The 17196-nt window shown below is 43.8% G+C and overlaps 1 protein-coding gene and 2 long non-coding RNA genes across 3 annotated transcripts in view; 1 reads left to right on the top strand and 2 right to left on the bottom strand.

Moving 5' to 3' along the window:
* Positions 1–17196, bottom strand: part of ADCY1 (adenylate cyclase 1) — a 295043-nt gene that overhangs the window by 249308 nt on the left and 28539 nt on the right. The window lies entirely within an intron of this gene.
* On the bottom strand, positions 1752–2030 carry LOC144583565 (uncharacterized). Its single transcript, XR_013537418.1, has 2 exons — positions 1932–2030; positions 1752–1898 (listed from the first exon to the last, which is right to left on the bottom strand). It is a non-coding gene; the product is annotated as an uncharacterized LOC144583565 (long non-coding RNA).
* LOC144583566 (uncharacterized) lies at positions 11525–15561 on the top strand. The gene is made up of 2 exons (XR_013537419.1): positions 11525–14014; positions 14078–15561. It is a non-coding gene; the product is annotated as an uncharacterized LOC144583566 (long non-coding RNA).

Here is a 17196-nt window from a genome sequence, read left to right as displayed (position 1 = left end):
AATTCATTATTATATGATTCCTTCTTAACTGTGCAGCTGTGCTTGCCTGCTGTACTGGATAGCCGGCTCTCATTGGCTAGCTATTCTGCTGGGTAGAGTTGCGGACTGTGCTAGCTGCCAGCTACGGATTGGGAGCACAATTTCTATGGCACTTGTGCCTGGCTTGTGGTTATAATTTTTTTCTCAGTGCTATTTTCCCTTTAGGACAGCTGAGCTGGGAGGGTTTTGGATATAATGTAGCCTCACATAACCTAAGTCTGGTTCAGCCAGACTTAGGCCAGCATGTCTAGTTAGGATTGCACTCTTTATCACATTGTTGTCAATAAGTGAGAGAGCTGCCAGAAACTGATCCTTGATTTTGGCATTTCGGAATATAAAAGACACTTGGACAGAATAATAATCGATTATTTAAAAAAATATGCAGGTTTTGAAGTCTTAGTTGGCAAAGAAGGGAAGCCAGTTCCAGCAGTACACTTGCATGTACATACCCTGCAGCAGTGTATAACTTATGTGAGGATTTTTTTATTTATTTCTCTGTCTCCCAATTTGGAAATTTCCTTTCGTAGGTGTCTTCTCTAAGCCTTATTTGTCAATTGATTATAAAAGAAAGGCTTGCTCTCTCTCTCTCTCCTTTTTTATATTTTTATAAAGTAACTTCCAGAACTCTTTGAAAAATGTATGCTGTATGGCACAGGTGTCAAAAACAAGGCCCGCGGGCCAAATCCAGCCCGCCAGACCTCGTCTGATGGCCCGCGGAGCCACCGCCAGCCTTGCAGCCTCCCCCCCCCTTTTTTTTTTCAATGAATTTACTCTGTGCCTGCACGGAGTAAATTCATTGAAAAAATGGCTCAAGTTAACAAGGCTACGTCCTCCTTCCGATTGGCTGTGGCGCTGTCACTCCTTTCCTCTCCCTCCGTCCCCCGCTCCCCCTCCCTCCCGTGCCTGTTCCTCGCTCGCTCTCGGCCTGAGGCGAGAGCCGTTCCCAAGGCCGTGTGAGGAGGGGGCTCCGCACCGCCTCTGTCACCCCCGAGGGGAAGGGAAGGGAAGAGGAGCGGTGGGAGTTCCTGGCCGGGCTCCGAGGCGGAGGGAGGAGATGCTGGGGGGACACGGGAGGCAGCGGCCAGCGCGGCCCTGAGGAGAGGGAGAGAAGAGGGAACGCGGAGTGATGCGCCGGCCCGGTTGGGTAACGTCGGAGGCAGCCGTTCGACCCAGCCGTGGAGAGAAGGGAGGGAGGGCGGGAGGGCTGGCTGGTTGCTCACTTCCCTTCCCTTCCCTTCCCGGACGTTCCGTTCTTTCTCTTGCTCGAAAAAGGCCTGGTTTCTGTGAGGGGCCAGCGGGCGACATTCCTTGGCAGCAGCTTTTCCGCCCCCGCAGGGAGGTTGAAGGGAAGTGGGGTGGGACTCTCTCTCTCTCTCTCTCTCTCTCTCTCTCTCTCACACACACACACACACACACACACACACACACACACACACACACAGACCCCGGCACTTTCCCTTCCTTCACACACACATACGCGTTCTCTTCCTTCCTGTAACTCTCTCTGTCTCTCTCTGTCTCTCTCTCTCTTTCTCTCTCACACACACAGAACCCGGCACTTTCTCTTCCTTCACACACACACACACACACACACACACACACACACACACACACACACACACACACACACACACACACGTTCTCTTCCTTCCTGTATCTCTCTCACACACAGAAACACACACACACACACAGACCCTGGCACTTTCTCTTCCTTCACACACACACACACACACACACACACACACACACACACACACACACGTTCTCTTCCTGTATCTCTCTTTCTCACACACACACACAGGCACTTTCTCTTCCTTCACACACACACACACACACACACACACACACACACACACACACTCACACACACTCACACACACACTCACACAGACTTTCTCTTCCTTCCTTTTCCCACCAAGCCGGATGGGGTCCTTGCAAGGCCATCAGTACAGATACAACTGGCCCTTTGATGGGGACCAAACTGCTGATGCGGCCCCCGATGAATTTGAGTTTGACACCCCTGCTGTATGGTTTTGACTCTTCATCCTTTTCCTTCAGAGGAAAACATAACCAACCCTACACTGATTCAAGGACAGATCATGCAGCAATGAAACCAAAAGCCAGCATTACCTCAGGGTAGCAACACAACTCTGCAGACTTGATTGAAAATTGCACCTTAATGGAAGTTCCCGCTCTTTCTCTGGCTATCTTTAAAACCTTTGATTTTGAATGGTGCACCTTGATTTATTATCTATCAATCCTTGATACTTTGGAAAATGCCTCAGCAAACCTTCATGGTGTGCATTCTTTTATAGCAGCAAATGACTCTCATGAATTAATTCAACAATGTGAACTCCCCCAATCCACTACAGATATGCCTTACTCTGTAATACATAATAAAGCACTAGAATGAGAGTCACCAATATCTACTGGCTCTCCTTATAAACCTAAAGTCACATTAAACTTAATTAGATGGAATCTGCCTTATTTCAATTTGACCCAAAGTCTGAGGGACTATCTGTGGACGTCCTATCTGTACAGCTAACTAGAGAGTACAGTTTGTCAATCTCTACAATTGGCTGAGGACTAGAGAGCCTGTTTTTACCTTCAGCCACATGAACTAAGCTCACAGCCATCTCCCACAACTTGGAAGCTAAATTCAACATTAGTCTGGCAATAGTCTGGCCTATATTTTAAAAATTAATCTTAGTGGTAGATGATGTAAACAATTAAAGACCTGCTGCTAATATAATATTTTTTCATAAAATCATAGAATTGTCGTAGGGTTGGAAGGGACCTTGGAGGTCTTCTAGTCCAACCCCTAGCCTAAGGCAGGAGACCTCATACCATCCTGAACAGATGGCTGCCCAATCTTTTCTTGAAAACCTCCAGAAATGGGGCACCCACAGCATCAGGAGGCAAGCTGTTCCACTGCTTAATGGTTCTCACCGTCAGGAAATTCCTCCTTATTTCCAGGTTGTATCTCCCTCTGATGAGTTTCCACCCATTGGTTCTTGTCCTACCCTCAGGTGCAATGGAGAATAAAATAATGCCGTCTTCCCTGTGGCAACCCTTCAGATATTGGAAGACTGCTATCATGTCTCCCCTCAGTCTTCTCTTCGTTAAGCTAAACATGCCTAGTTCTTTTAGTCGTTCTTCATAGGATTTAGCTTCCAGTCCCATTATTTTTGCTGCTCTTCTCTGCACCCCTTCTAGGGCCTCAGCATCTTTTTTGTATTGTGGTGACCAGAACTGGGCACAGCACTCCAAGTGCAGCCTCACCTCTCTCTATCAGTTCTGGGGAAAAATGATAGAGAAAGTCATGGCAGATTAACAGCAGACATTGGATAGTCTGGCCAATGACTTCTTAAGGGAGACTGAGTAGGAGCTAAGCAGAGCTGAGCAGAGGACTGTAACCTTATTGTTCCTCCTGGATCTCTCAGTGCCTTTGAAACTATCTACCATGGTATCTTTGACAGGCTATCAAGACTGGGGATTGGAGGTCCAGTGCTACTCTTGCTCCAATGCTTTCGTGATGGCTATGTCCTGTTGACCCACCCTGTTGTAAAATTCTCTCCATTCTGTGATTCCCACTCCAATAAAGTTTGGATTCCTTTGTAACCCCATCCCTTCTGCCAAGAGGTCATGAACCATCCATTTCTCCTCCCATCTCCTTGTATCATGAACCACCCATTTCTCCTCCCATTCTCTTGTGTAACCAATGTTATAAAAGTCCTAGTCTTCCTCTGCATGACACAGTTGTTCTTGCCTACACTTGGAGGCATGACTTCCATCATGCCTTTTATTTAGCTAAATAAAACAACAACCATTTGAACTCGCTCTCTCGTGTCAAGGTTATTGATGTTAAAGCTTTGACTCACTATTTTGGAGACTAGCTCCTGGTTTCAACACAATTTAGGTAAAGGTAAGGTAAGTCCGAAGTAATTTCCAGTACATGGAACTCAACGGGAGCTCCCCAAATAATTGTCCCAATCCTCCCACCTCTCAGGGAATCATGCTCAGCTGAGTTTAGGATGCAGCACAACTACCAACTCATCTAAGCAAGGCAAAGCAGAGCAGATAGACCTTTGCAGGAATGCAGCTGCCACCAACAAACACCCAGAAACCTGGGGCTACCAGTTCCCAACAAAACACCTAGGTAAGTGAAGAGGAGAAAGTAATGAAATGGTAGTGTTATTACTATCTGATACATACAGTGGTGCTTCGTGCAACGGTCGCTCCATAGAGCGACGAATCCACGCAACAATGCCGTTTTTGTGATCGCAAATGCGATCGCAAAATGGCACCTAGATAGGGGGAAAATCACAGAGCGAAGGTCGGTAAGCGGTTCGCTTACCGACCTTCGCTTTGCGACCCGCCCATCAGCTGTTAGGCGGGTCCAAAATGGCTGCCGCAGGCCCCAAAATGGCCACGCGCAGCGTTTTCGCACCCTCGTTCAGCGAGGGGAGGACGCAAAAATGGCTGCCGGCCATCCAGGAACATCGCACAACGATGAGTATTTGGCCAAATTGGAACACATTAAACGCTGTTTAATGCGTTCCAATGGCTTTTTACTTTCCGTTGAGCGATGTTTCACACAGCGAGGGTTAATCTGGAACGGATTAACCTCACTGTGCAAGGCACCACTGTATCTCTGGGCTTATGTCTGTGAAAGGGCTGTGAACTATACTTGAGTTGGGGATGGGAAGTGAAGACAAATGCAGTCCCTGTCCAATTATGACCCATGATGCTAAGGGGGCAGGATGACAGTGGGATAGATTCAAGATGCCCCCCCAAATCATGAGCCAGGTGGGTGAGGTTGGGGTGGGACATCAGTGGGATGGATTCCAGCTGTCCCTCCAATCATGAGCCAGGAAGCTGAACTAGTAGGAGGGGCCCAACCTGGCTGCCCAATCATGAGCAAGAAGGAAAGTGTTGGACGATTATATATTATTCTGTATCATATATTTTCTGTTTTTCTAAGCAGCTATTTATTACACAGAATGCAAAGCTAGCTTATCTTTGGAACCTTAGAATTAGCTCACCCACGAAGTATCTCTCAAGAAACAAAAAGGAAATATGCTTTGGAAACATCCTCTGCTGACTAGCCAAAGAGAACAAACATAAGTTCTAAAGAGCATGTGTAACCTTGCTAAGCCCAGAGGGGAAGTAAAAACCACCCAATGATAAGGGCTAGGTCAGCAACAGAAGGCAAAGGATACATAACGATACGCCTTTGTATTCTCAAAGGCTACAATTGTCCAAACATGATCCAGGAAGACCGAAAGACATTGTCTGATGCCTTCTACAGCAACATAACTTTTTCAAAGAGTATATGTAACTTTATGAACTTTAAACAAGGATGCGTATGAAGAAACCCAGAACTTGTTGTTCTGGGAGTTATAGTATCACTTATTCCATTGTTTTGATAAAGACCTCTATAAAGTATGTATGAATCTTTGTAAACTTTGAGCTGCTTTGTTTCAGTCTGCACTCGGCCTTGCAAGGCTCTCTGTTTCTTCTTTTGTTTATTTTCTCCAAGAAACCTCTTACCAATATTTCCAAATTACTTGCGTGTGTGGGTTCTCTCGTCCTGTTTCTCTCTTTTTAGATCCTTGTCAGAGGAGCCAAGAACTTTAAAATTAAAACATATTTTTTCCATTTACAACAAAAGGAAGAACGCAGATTCAATCCCTTAACATTAAACAACCAGGAAAGATGGCATGAAGATAGGCAGCAGAAGAGCCAGCTCGAATGGACTACACCTCTATGATCACTAGAATACACAGATTAGGAATTGTTGCCCAATTCCTGCACAACCCTACTCATTAACCTTGCCACTGATCATGAGCTAGGAGGGAGTAACATGGGTTCATCTCATTGAAGGAGAGTGGCATTACATGAAGCTGGCAAGGAACAATCAGGTGGGCTCAGTTATTAAAGTCATATTCAACTGTTTGAATATGTGGAGGACAACTCACCAACTCCAAGAAAGTTCTGAGAGGGCAGGCTGACCACAGTCATGCATGAGCTTGAAGTCCCTCATGACCCAAAGTATGCATGAACCACGTAGCCTACAAACACGCCCCCTGTGCATCCTGGTGATACTCCCCCCTCCTCACATTCACATCACACATTGGTGGTTCATGGCTGATAACTGCCCTCACATCTAGAAGGATCTTGCACTTCAAGACCAAATTATGTAACATGGCATACACTAGCACCACCCTGGACACCTTTTCTGGTTTGAGGAAAAGATGACCCTCTGTGAGGTGCAAACAATGTAATACACATTTTCAGGATCGGAGGTATGGTGTCAGAAGGAAGGGCCACAGATGACAGGCTTAATTATCTGGTGGGGGAAGACATGGTCATTAGTATATACGTGGGACCTCCCTATACTCTCCCATTCAACACACGTTACTCTTACCCAGCCAATATCCAACAGCAAGTAATGATATCAGCTTGATACAAGAACCTAAGTGAAATCCTAAGCACCAGATGGTACCTCATCAGGATATTCTAATGCAGATTTCCTTAGATAGTGAAGAAACTGAAAACAACGAAGGATATCTCATGTATGGGGCTAGTTCACGAGAATCATTTGATTCTGAACCTCGAACATTAGCCACTCTGGAGAAGGTCACGACTACCCATCTTAGCCATTTAAAAACTGTATCTCAACCTACTCTACCGCAACACAACACAATTCAATCTGCAGACATGCATCACCTTGGTATGACTGACATGACTACGCCTTTTAATCTTAACACTCAGGATCCTCTCCTATCTCCTGATCTTATGGACTGACAGAAAACTATAAATGACACCACCTCTGTTCTATCATGGAATATAGTATCTTTCTAAGTTTGATATCTTACTGCTGTAAGAAACGTGGGCACTAGGGGAAATTGAAGTAAATGGTTACTCTGCCCATCAAATAAGTGCCACTCCCAGTGACAAGAGGGGCAGAGCTAAGGGCGGCCTTTTTATATTGGTTTCAACTAAGCTCCATATTACAATGATCAAACTTCCCTCTCTTGATCAATATGCTGCAGCAGTGAGGGTCAAATTTATTCACTGTGCAATAGTGTTCATCAATGTATATTTACCACCACAGAGACGGAACACCCAAATCAAACGGATTCATCAAGACCTTGAATCCTATATGCAAAACCTTTTGTTAACTAATGATGACCAAATGATAATTGGGGGTGATTTTAATGCCAGATTGGGTACAAATGATTTGGCTCTATATGCTGCTCATAATTATGCTCCCCTGATGGACTACACTTCCCCATAGTCACTTTAAAGATACCATCAGTAATTATGAAGGTCTTAATTTGGCACAGCTAGTTTATCGGCTTGACCTACATATATTAAATGGAAGTACTTCAGGTGACATACCAGGGGAATTCTCTTTCTGGTTGGGAACAAGGATGAGTACCATAGATTACATGATTGTCATCCGTAACATACTGAATACTGGTGATCGACAGTAGGATTGATAGTGATCACCTGCCATTAAAATTGTACCCGAAGTTACAAGAACATTCTTACCCGGCAACAAGCCCCAGACAGTGTGCCAGCTCTCCAGCAAAACAAACTTATTGGATGCCTCCAACATCTGTACAGCATGAACCAATCATGGCATATTGCCATTCACACATGTGAAGATTCCCTTCGCATTATTAGTGGCCATCAGATTGATGGCACACTGGTTGTATCTGCTGCAATATAGACAAGGAGTGCCAGCAGGAGCCAGTATGCTTACAAAGGTTCCACTGACAAGACCAAGGACCACAGGAAAACTTACAATTGTGTAAAAGGTCTCCATGGTCGCTGCTAGCTCTTCCTCAGTAATGAGGAATCAGATAAAACACTTGCAGTGCTGAACCATAGCATCCAGGAAATCACTGGGAGAAGTGCTGGTGGAGGATTGTGACACACAAAGTGCCCTGCCCACATCCAGTGGCCAAATACTGCAGATCCAGTCCAGAATTTCTGGAGAACAGGGATGCTAGCCTTTGACTGGAGTAACACCTGAAGCTGTGAGCCAAGCATCACACACAATTCTTGGGCACATGCTCTGTCAATATGGAAGGCACCAATACACATTTGTGTATCTCAGGGTGAGATTGGTGATCTGCAAGGTAACTCTGTGGGGGCTTGTCATTGAGATGGATGCTCTTGCTGGTCATAGATGTATGCAGGCAGTATTGGATGTATCCAGGGGGACATAATCCCTATGGCAACTGTGCATGGCACAGGCATCAATCCACTTGGTTTTAAGTATCTGTTTGGGTGAGGAGAGAAGTAACATTTCTTCCTGGTGTGTGCCAACTGTTTTCCTTTGTGTTTGTATTTCTCTTCCCGTTCAGCCTATCCTTGCAAAGGAAGTTACTGGAGAGGAGTCTGTGTCAACTTCCTGATTCACCTCAAGGACTGGCAGACAGCAGCAGAAAATCAGCAGCAGACTCTGCATGAGAATGTTATGGATGTGCCAACATCCTAAGGGACATCCTGGTAGATCTGCTGCATTTCAGCAACCAGTCTCATTCTGAGATATTAGTAGTAGAAGGAATAAAAAGATCACTGTAATTACTTACATATTGGCAAGATCAAACAGCAAACTGACAAACATAACTGCCTACTTTCAACAACAGACTTCAATACATTAAAGGGAGAAAGAAGACGTCAAATGCAGGGAAACAGGATTCTGTTTGAATTCAGAGGCAGAGAAGGAACATCTGATTAGTATGGGACAGATTGACCCAGACCAGAAAAGTCCCTCAGTCAAATCTACTTAAAGGCAGCATGTGAGACTGCCAAAACTCCAACAGAGATTTGTTGTCAAGAGATTATTAGCCTGGACAGTTCTCCTATATCATTACCCAACACTCGTGGGAAAGAGGGGTTGAAGGACGGATATTTTAATGAAGAATGAAGAGGTGTTCGGCGTGGATGTTCCCCCAGCCAGCAGTAAAAGGGAGCAGCAGCCCACTGCAGCAACAGAGAGGAAGCAGGGAGTCATTTGAAGATAGTCTAGTGCTTTGCACATGGGTCTATGATTCACAGCCTGCAAAGCATGTGGCTTCCCTTTGAGCTCAAGTGAAATGTAGGCAGCTAGAAACAGCCTGGATGCGGCGGAATGCAATGGCTTCTTCCCAGGAGGTTCTCACCACTCTCAGCAGCAATTTGGAGGCACTGCTAAAGCAGATGTTGAACATGGCAGCTGCCGTCGATCAACTGCATGTTATGGGGAGGATGGAGCTTTAAGAAACTGCATGGACATGTCATGTGGAAAAGGATATAAGGATGAAATGGGATCAGGATGTACAGAGATGGTCCCGCTTCTTTGTGATGTACTGTGCATAGCATAGCATCTATAGTGGCTCCTTGTTCTACAGCTGCGGCACATGTGGGGCAAAGGAAAAGGCAGAAGGGCTGCACAGCTGGCAGCCTGGATTAGGCTAGATTGTGCATCTGCTTTCTTCCCATGAGGTGCTGCTGCTACTGCTTTGGCTACTGCTGCTAGATGTGCGGCTCTGGGCTGGCATGATGCCCTCCCTCTCTCCTTTCCATGGTTTATAAATGGGGTGTGTGCATGCAAGTATGCTGCTAGGGTTGGCTTTCCTTCTATGCCAACTGAATTCTCTTCTTGCTATGTAGGACACTTACACAAATCCTTGCCATGCCTACTCCCAGAGTCATGCTGGCTGCCAGCTGCTGATTGGGAGCTGTCAGCACAGTTTCCATGACAATTGTGCCTGATTTGTGGTTTTTAATTCCCCCCCCCCCATGTTCACCTTAGGACAGCAGAAGTTGCTCCTCTTCTGAGCTTGGAGAGGTTTGGATATAGTGTCGCCTCAGCTGGGCTATGTCTGGTTGAGTTAGCCTAAAACCAACCTGGCTAGTTCAGGTTGTGCCTGAAAGAAGTGTACGGGATCTAAGCATCCAAGCATTCTATAACTGAAAAAAGCAAATAGCTATTTTCAAAGTCAGTAGCAGACCGCCGAACAATTGATGCCTTTGAATTGTGGTGCTGGAGGAGGCTCTTGAGAATCCCCTGGACTGCAAGGAGAACAAACCTATCAGTTCTAAAGGAAATCAACCCTGAGTGCTCACTGGAAGGACAGATCCTGAAGCTGAGGCTCCAGTACTTTGGCCATCTAATGAGAAGAAAAGACTCCCTGGAAAAGACCCTGATGTTGGGAAAGTGTGAAGGCAAGAGGAGAAGGGGACGACCGAGGATGAGATGGCTGGACAGTGTCTGCGAAGCAACCAACATGAACCTGACACAACTCCGGGAGGCAGTAGAAGACAGGAGGGCCTGGCGTGCTCTGGTCCATGGGGTCACGAAGAGTCGGACACGACTAAACGACTAAACACACACACACACACAGTATTAGAACACCTGATGCCTGGATTCCTTCCGAAAAAAGAAGGAGCTGGGACTAACCAATCTCTTTCAAAATAAGTAAATCGGTCTTTTCTATATATTTGATTTGTTTTGAATCTGCAGACAGAAAAGTTTCCAGTGTCTGCATGGGGGAGTAAAACAGCTTTGTATTTAGAAGAATCATACTCCAAAAATATTTTGCCCCAACACCTCCAAACTTGGCACAAACAAGAGACACCTGTATGCTACATCTGTGCCAAATTTGTTGCTGCTCTGAGGTCAAAGCTATATGTTTTTGTTTGTGGTGTCTCTATTTTTTGAATTGTGTTATGGAATGCTAAATTGTGCTACCACACACTATTAGCTGCTGGTCTGTCTTGAAACAATAATGAAACCTAAATAATGTCCAGTCTAAGACACAGACATTGGAAGGAAGACGCACACCCTTGCTGAAAATTACCTATTTTTCTTTATCCACAAAAACAATTTAAATAATCCAGGTGTTATTAATATACTCTGGACAATTTTACACTCCAATACACAAAGCTACTGTCCTATAGTTCATCCATCTAGTACCTTCACAGTACCCATCCCACGCATGACTGACTACCTCTTGAAGCACATGAACTTATATAATACCCTGTTCCAAAAGAATAACATGTCCAAGGAGCAGTTTTGCCTGATTTGTTGCTGCTCATTACCCTCCCAAGGACCCTCCCAGTTGGCAATTGTCTGTTCAATGCTATGGAGAAAAGCTACAAATACTACAAGTAATTTGAAACTGAAGATGATTTCCTGCATTGTTATTGTTATATATTGTCTAATTTTCTTCTAATATATTGTGACCCTATTAAAAATTTTGGTTTTTGGATATAGTTATATATTAGTGGACTTCCACAGCAACTTTCAAGGCAAAGAAAACAAAACAAAGGACACTCACAAATAGAAGAAAGTTTAAAAAAGGTAAATGGGCTAAGGTGAGAAGAGACACTTCACTGTTGGTGACCTCCAAAGTACAGTGGATCCTCAACTTACAGAATTAATCCGTATTGGAACGGTGGCTGCAGGTCAAAAAGTCTGTAGGTCGAGGCTCCACTGACCTATAACACATTGAAAACTGATTAATCCGTAACTGGCCGTGTTTACTCCATTTTGTTTTTTGTTTCTTCCCAGTCTGTAGGTCCATTCTCCGGCTGCAAGTCGAACCTAAATTTTGCAGCCAGAGAAGTCTGTAACTTGAAAAGTCTGTAAGTGGAGCCATCTGTAAGTTGAGGGTCCACTGTATGTGCAATGTTTGTCTTCATGCCTGAGAACAACACAACATGTACATGTGCAAAGAAATGAAAGAACTGGAACAGTGAATGGCCATATCTAAAACTATGAGAGAAGACAGAACTCTTGAGCACCAGCAGCTAAGGGAGGCACTGGTGGTGGAAGAACAGCAAGATGAAGAAGATGAGGAGAACGCTGAGTTGAGGAATTACCATGGGAATGAGTCACAGTTAGAAGAAAAAGAAGACACTTCTCAGCAGTGAAACTACAAGACTGCTTTTAGATTCTGGAATAAGAATCTGGCAGACATCATACAGAGGAAGGCGTAATGGAGACCCCATGAGGGGAAATGAGAGAGGCTGAAGCTCAACCAAGCTGGGTCATTGAACCCACACCCTACAAAAAGAAGAAGAGAAGAATAGTTGTAGGAGACTACTATGTGAGATTGAAATTTGCCAAGATCTATGAAACCATCAATTATGCTGTCTTCCAGAAGGATGAATTAGGGATGTGATGGAAGGATTGTTGTAACTCAAAAAAAAACCCATGGATGCATATCCTTTTCTTTAGCCATGTGGAGGTACAAAGAAATCACATCAGACTTTGAAGCTCTGGCAAGGAAACTCAAGGACCTTGGGTCCCAAATAGTCTTGTTTATTCTACCAGTACTTAGAAGAGGAATAAAAAGGGAGTGAAGAATACTCCATGTGAATGAAGGTGACAGATTTAAATTTTGAAACAACAGGCACATGGACTGCTGGCAGGTGAAGGGTTGCACCTCTCAAAAGGCTGGGGAAGAATCTGTTTGGGCAGAGTACGAAAAACTTCACCACAAGAGCATTAAACAAAATTGGAAGGGGAGGGAGACAGTCAGAGGTAAAGACAGCTGAAAGTTTATACACAATAAAACAGACCGAGCAGCTCTAGTGCGGTCCAAAAATAATCTTCATAAAAATGTACGAAGGAAAGGAGCCACAGATCACACCATCTTAGATGTCTGTATACAAATGCCAGCAGTGTGGAGGAACAGACAAGAACAGGAAACTTTAGTTCAGGAGGATAAGTATGATTTGGTAGATAACTGAAACTTACTGGAATGACGACCATAACTGACATACACTAATTGAAAGATACAAATTGTTCAAAAAGAACAGTAAAGAATAGGAAGGGAGGTGGGAGTTGCACTGTATTTCAAATTACATATTCCTGCACAGAAATACAGGAGGGTAAGCTCGTTTGTCCCATTGAGAGCATCTGGATTGATTGAGGTTAAAAAAACAAAAGAAGCCTCATAGTAGGAGTCTGCTACCAACTGCTCAGCCAAGAAAAAGATGCAGATGCAACCTCTGAAAAACAAATTGCAAGAATTTCAGACAGAGACAATGTAGAGATGTCAATGATCCTGATACCTGTGAGGAGTCAAATTCTGCCAAATATGGCCCTTCCAAGAAATCCCTACCTTATGTGGCTGAAACTTTTCTCCTACAAAGCAGAGGAGCAGCTATCCTAGACTTGATCTTGACCAACAGAGATGACTTAGTAAAAGAAGTGGCAGCAAGAGGAACTCTAGGGGAAAGTGACCATATTCTACATGAGTTCTTGGTTTCAAAAGGGAAAAAAAGCAAGTGTAGCCACATGTATACACTGGACATTAGCAAAATCAATTTTAAGAAACTCAGGAAAATTATAAGAAAGGTCCCATGGTAGGAAATCCTAAATCCTAATAGAAGAATAAGAATAAGAATAAGAATAAGAATAAGAATAAGAATAATAATAATAATAATAATAATAAGAAGAAGAAGAAGAAGAAGAAGAAGAAGAAGAAGAAGAAGAAGAAGAAGAAGAAGAAGAAGAAGAAGAAGAAGAAGAAGAAGAAGAAGAAGAAGAAGAAGAAGAATGAAACAGTATACCTACCCATCCCGGAATAATGAAGTAAGATGCAGGTGACAGGGTAAACTAGGGCCATACTTCATTAATATTCCCCTCAGGCAAAACTGGATGGGAGCAATATCTTCCACCACTTGGTAAAGAACATCACCACTGAGATTAACCTCATTGACCGCTGGGTTTGCTTGCATGGGCCCTCTAGCAGATGCCAGGGTTGGTGTTACTACAGCACTTAACAGTACTGCGCTGGCTAATTTGACAATATGGGAGGGTGGCAATGTCTTGTATTTGCTGGTAATGAGAGACAAGAATTAACAGCACAATATGCCTTGAGTTGAACCAATATGTGGCCACGTGCTGACCTCTGTATTACATGGCACAATGCCTCCAGTACAGGTTATGAGACGACTAATGGTACCCAGTATGCCCGGCTCTGATATAACCTAGCAATTGCCCCTACTGTAATAAGATGCTTAGGCTATATGAGGTGCAGGTACCATGTCCCGATGGAGGGGTGTGGAGCTGCCTCTCTGGAACAAATTGGATTGTGTCTATTAACAATACCTACTATCATACTGGAATATGGACATATGGGTTGCCACCTGGCCTACATTGACTTCGTGGACACTGTAGGCAGGGGGAGATTATGCCATCTGTCTGGGATGGCAGGACTACAGTTCCACCCCAGAATCAACCTGCCACACCATGGGACCCCATGTTCAGGTGGACCAGGTTAGTCAGGCGAGCTTACGGTGGGGTGGTGGGTTACAATCCTGCTGACACCTCATGGAAAGTGAGTGATATTTTGCTGTTACTCTGCCCTGTTTGGGGGTAGCCTGGAATGTGAGACAGATCCACCATTTGTCATATCAGCTGGAGGCTAATACCACCAGTCAGGGCCTCTGTGATCTCCAGACAGAGGTCAACTCCCTGGAAGAAATGTTAATGCAGCATAAGGCTGCCCTTGACTACCTCCTCAGCAGGCTCCACCAGATCGCAGTGGACATGTGTAAATGTTACACTCCTGCCAGTGAGGATTGGTTGGCCTGGATGACTTCCTGGTTGCCTAATTTTTGGGGGTCTGAGAGTAATCCTGAACCCCATTTTAGCAGATAGTTTTAATCTTTTCCATGTTTTAATCTTTTAATCTTTTAATTTAATTTTAAATCCTCTATTGTTTAATTTGTCTTTTAATATTTAACTTATTGTGTTTTTAAGTGTGTGAATTTTAACATTTTGAGCCGCTTTGGGTCTCTTGTTGGGAAAAACGCAGCACATAAATAAAACTAACCATCATCATCATCTTTATGCTCTTTGTTTTACTGTTTTCTATTCACTTGTGCTCTACAGACATTGCCATTGTGTGCCTCCTGGTGCAAATGTGCCTCTAGGCTGAGGTCTATGTACTTATGTCTAAGCGGTGTCCCACAGATGTCAGTCCTGCTCAGGTTTTTGCCTCACTGGCGGTTCATTGGTGTGAGTAAAGGCGGGGAAACTGTGGGCTATAAGCTCATTTATGGTGTTCGCCCTTCTGACTCACAGTGCCTTACTATGTGCTTTAAGCTTATGCCATATATGGAAACATACTGTATGTTTCGCTCCATTAGACACACCTGACAATAAGAACCCTACACATCATCAAATCCAGCCCTGTCCAAGAGCCACAGTTTAGGAACTGAACTCCCAACCTCTGGCTCCACAGCCAGAAACCTAAACCACTGAGCTGTGATGAATGTTTATTACAAAGGAAATTCTAAAGGCAGAACTACAAATAATTCCAATCACAAAAAGCTTAGTGAAGACCTGGGGGGTGGGGAAAGGACACATATAGGAAGTGGAAGGAGGGCCAAGAATTACAAGAATGGCATTAGGAGGGAGCTGGGGTTTATCAAGAGATGCTAAAAACTATCGCGCCCCCCCCCCAAATTTCAGGTCCCATGGCAGGAAATCCTAATACAAAATTCAAAACAAATGAAAACAAAAAAGGCCAATGTAGCTTCACATTCACAAAAGGTTATGGCACATTAAAGACTAACTGCTATCTTTTAATGTGAAAAGGCTGAAGAAATAGACTTGTACACAAAAGCTCACATTAAAAGACAGCAGTTAGTCTTTAAGCGACCACAAGGATAATCAGGGGACTGGAAACCAAGGTCTATGAGGAAAGATTGTAGGAGATGCCCAAGTGTATCCAGAATGCTTTTCACTATTCAGGGAGACTCCTTCCATATCCCTGAATAATTTATATTAATATAGAGAGCATCTCTTCATCTAAAGTGAAATTCTTAACCTCAATTTTCTGCAAACAGAAATATGACATCATTTGTATCCAATAAATTCACTGATCAGCATCAACCAAAAGCTACCCGGATGTGTCTAGTTCCTAAAAGACCCCTCAAACAATATGAAAGTGCAGTTTTTGTAAGACCAGGTATTAAGACATAAGACATAAGACATAAGAAATTTATTTGTCATTGCGCTCACAAGTGGGTGCAACGAAATGAGGTGCTCTTCCCCAAGGTAAAACTGGACAACACTACAAAAAAAAGTTAAAATATACACAACTTTCACCATCCAAATATAGATACCCCGTTTTCTCTCAGCAATTGAAATCCACCAAAAACCTATGGCCCCACATTTAAACTCAATACTGCACTTGGGTAAAAACTGTTCTTGAATCTGCTTGTCCTTGCTTTCAATACCCTGAATCTCCTTCCTGATGGTAATAGTTTAAAGAGCTGATATCCCGGATGAGAGGAGTCTTTCAGTATGTTAGATATCTTCCTCTTACATCTGTTCTTATACAATTCTTCCAAAGAGGGGAGTGAACAGCCAATGATGTTTTGGGCCATCTTAATCACCCTTTGAATTGCCTTTTTCTCTGCCACTGTGCAGCTCGTGAACCATACACAGAGACAGTAGGATAATATGCTCTCAATCGAACTCCGATAGAAGGTGATTAACAAACTCTCAGTCAATTGTTGCTTTCTAAGAATCCTTAGAAAATACAACCGTTGTTGTGCCTTCCTGATTAACGCAGCGGTGTTTGCACTCCAAGTCAGGTCATTTGTTATGATAGTCCCAAGAAACTTACATTCAACCACCTGTTCCACACAAACTCCATCTATATACAGTGGCTGAATGTCTGCTCTTTTTTTCCTATAGTCCACTATGAATTCCTTGGTTTTTTGGATGTTAAATAAAAGATTGTTTTTTTTGCACCAGCGGGATAGCTGTAATACCTCGTCCCGATACGCAGACTCATCATCCCCAGAGATAAGTCCTACTAGTGTAGTATCGTCTGCAAATTTGATAATCCTATTACTGGGATGGTTATTGGTGCAATCCGATGAATAAATGGAGAACAGTAGTGGACTAAGGACACAGCCTTGTGGAGTGCCAGTGCTGAGTATCTTGTCAGTAGAGATGTAGTCATTCAGTTTAACCCTTTGTGGACGATTTGTTAAAAAATCCAAAATCCACAGACAGATAGAATCTGGAAAATCAAGATCTTTAAGTTTGTCTATTAATCTGTGGGGTATAATGGTGTTAAAAGCAGAGCTAAAGTCCGCGAACAACATTCTTACATAATTCCC

The sequence above is a fragment of the Pogona vitticeps genome, chromosome 6, assembly GCF_051106095.1.
Source record: "Pogona vitticeps strain Pit_001003342236 chromosome 6, PviZW2.1, whole genome shotgun sequence".
In the NCBI taxonomy this organism is placed as follows: domain Eukaryota; kingdom Metazoa; phylum Chordata; class Lepidosauria; order Squamata; family Agamidae; genus Pogona; species Pogona vitticeps.
Note: the sequence above shows the minus strand (reverse complement) of the source record. Positions and strands in the feature narration are given on the sequence as shown.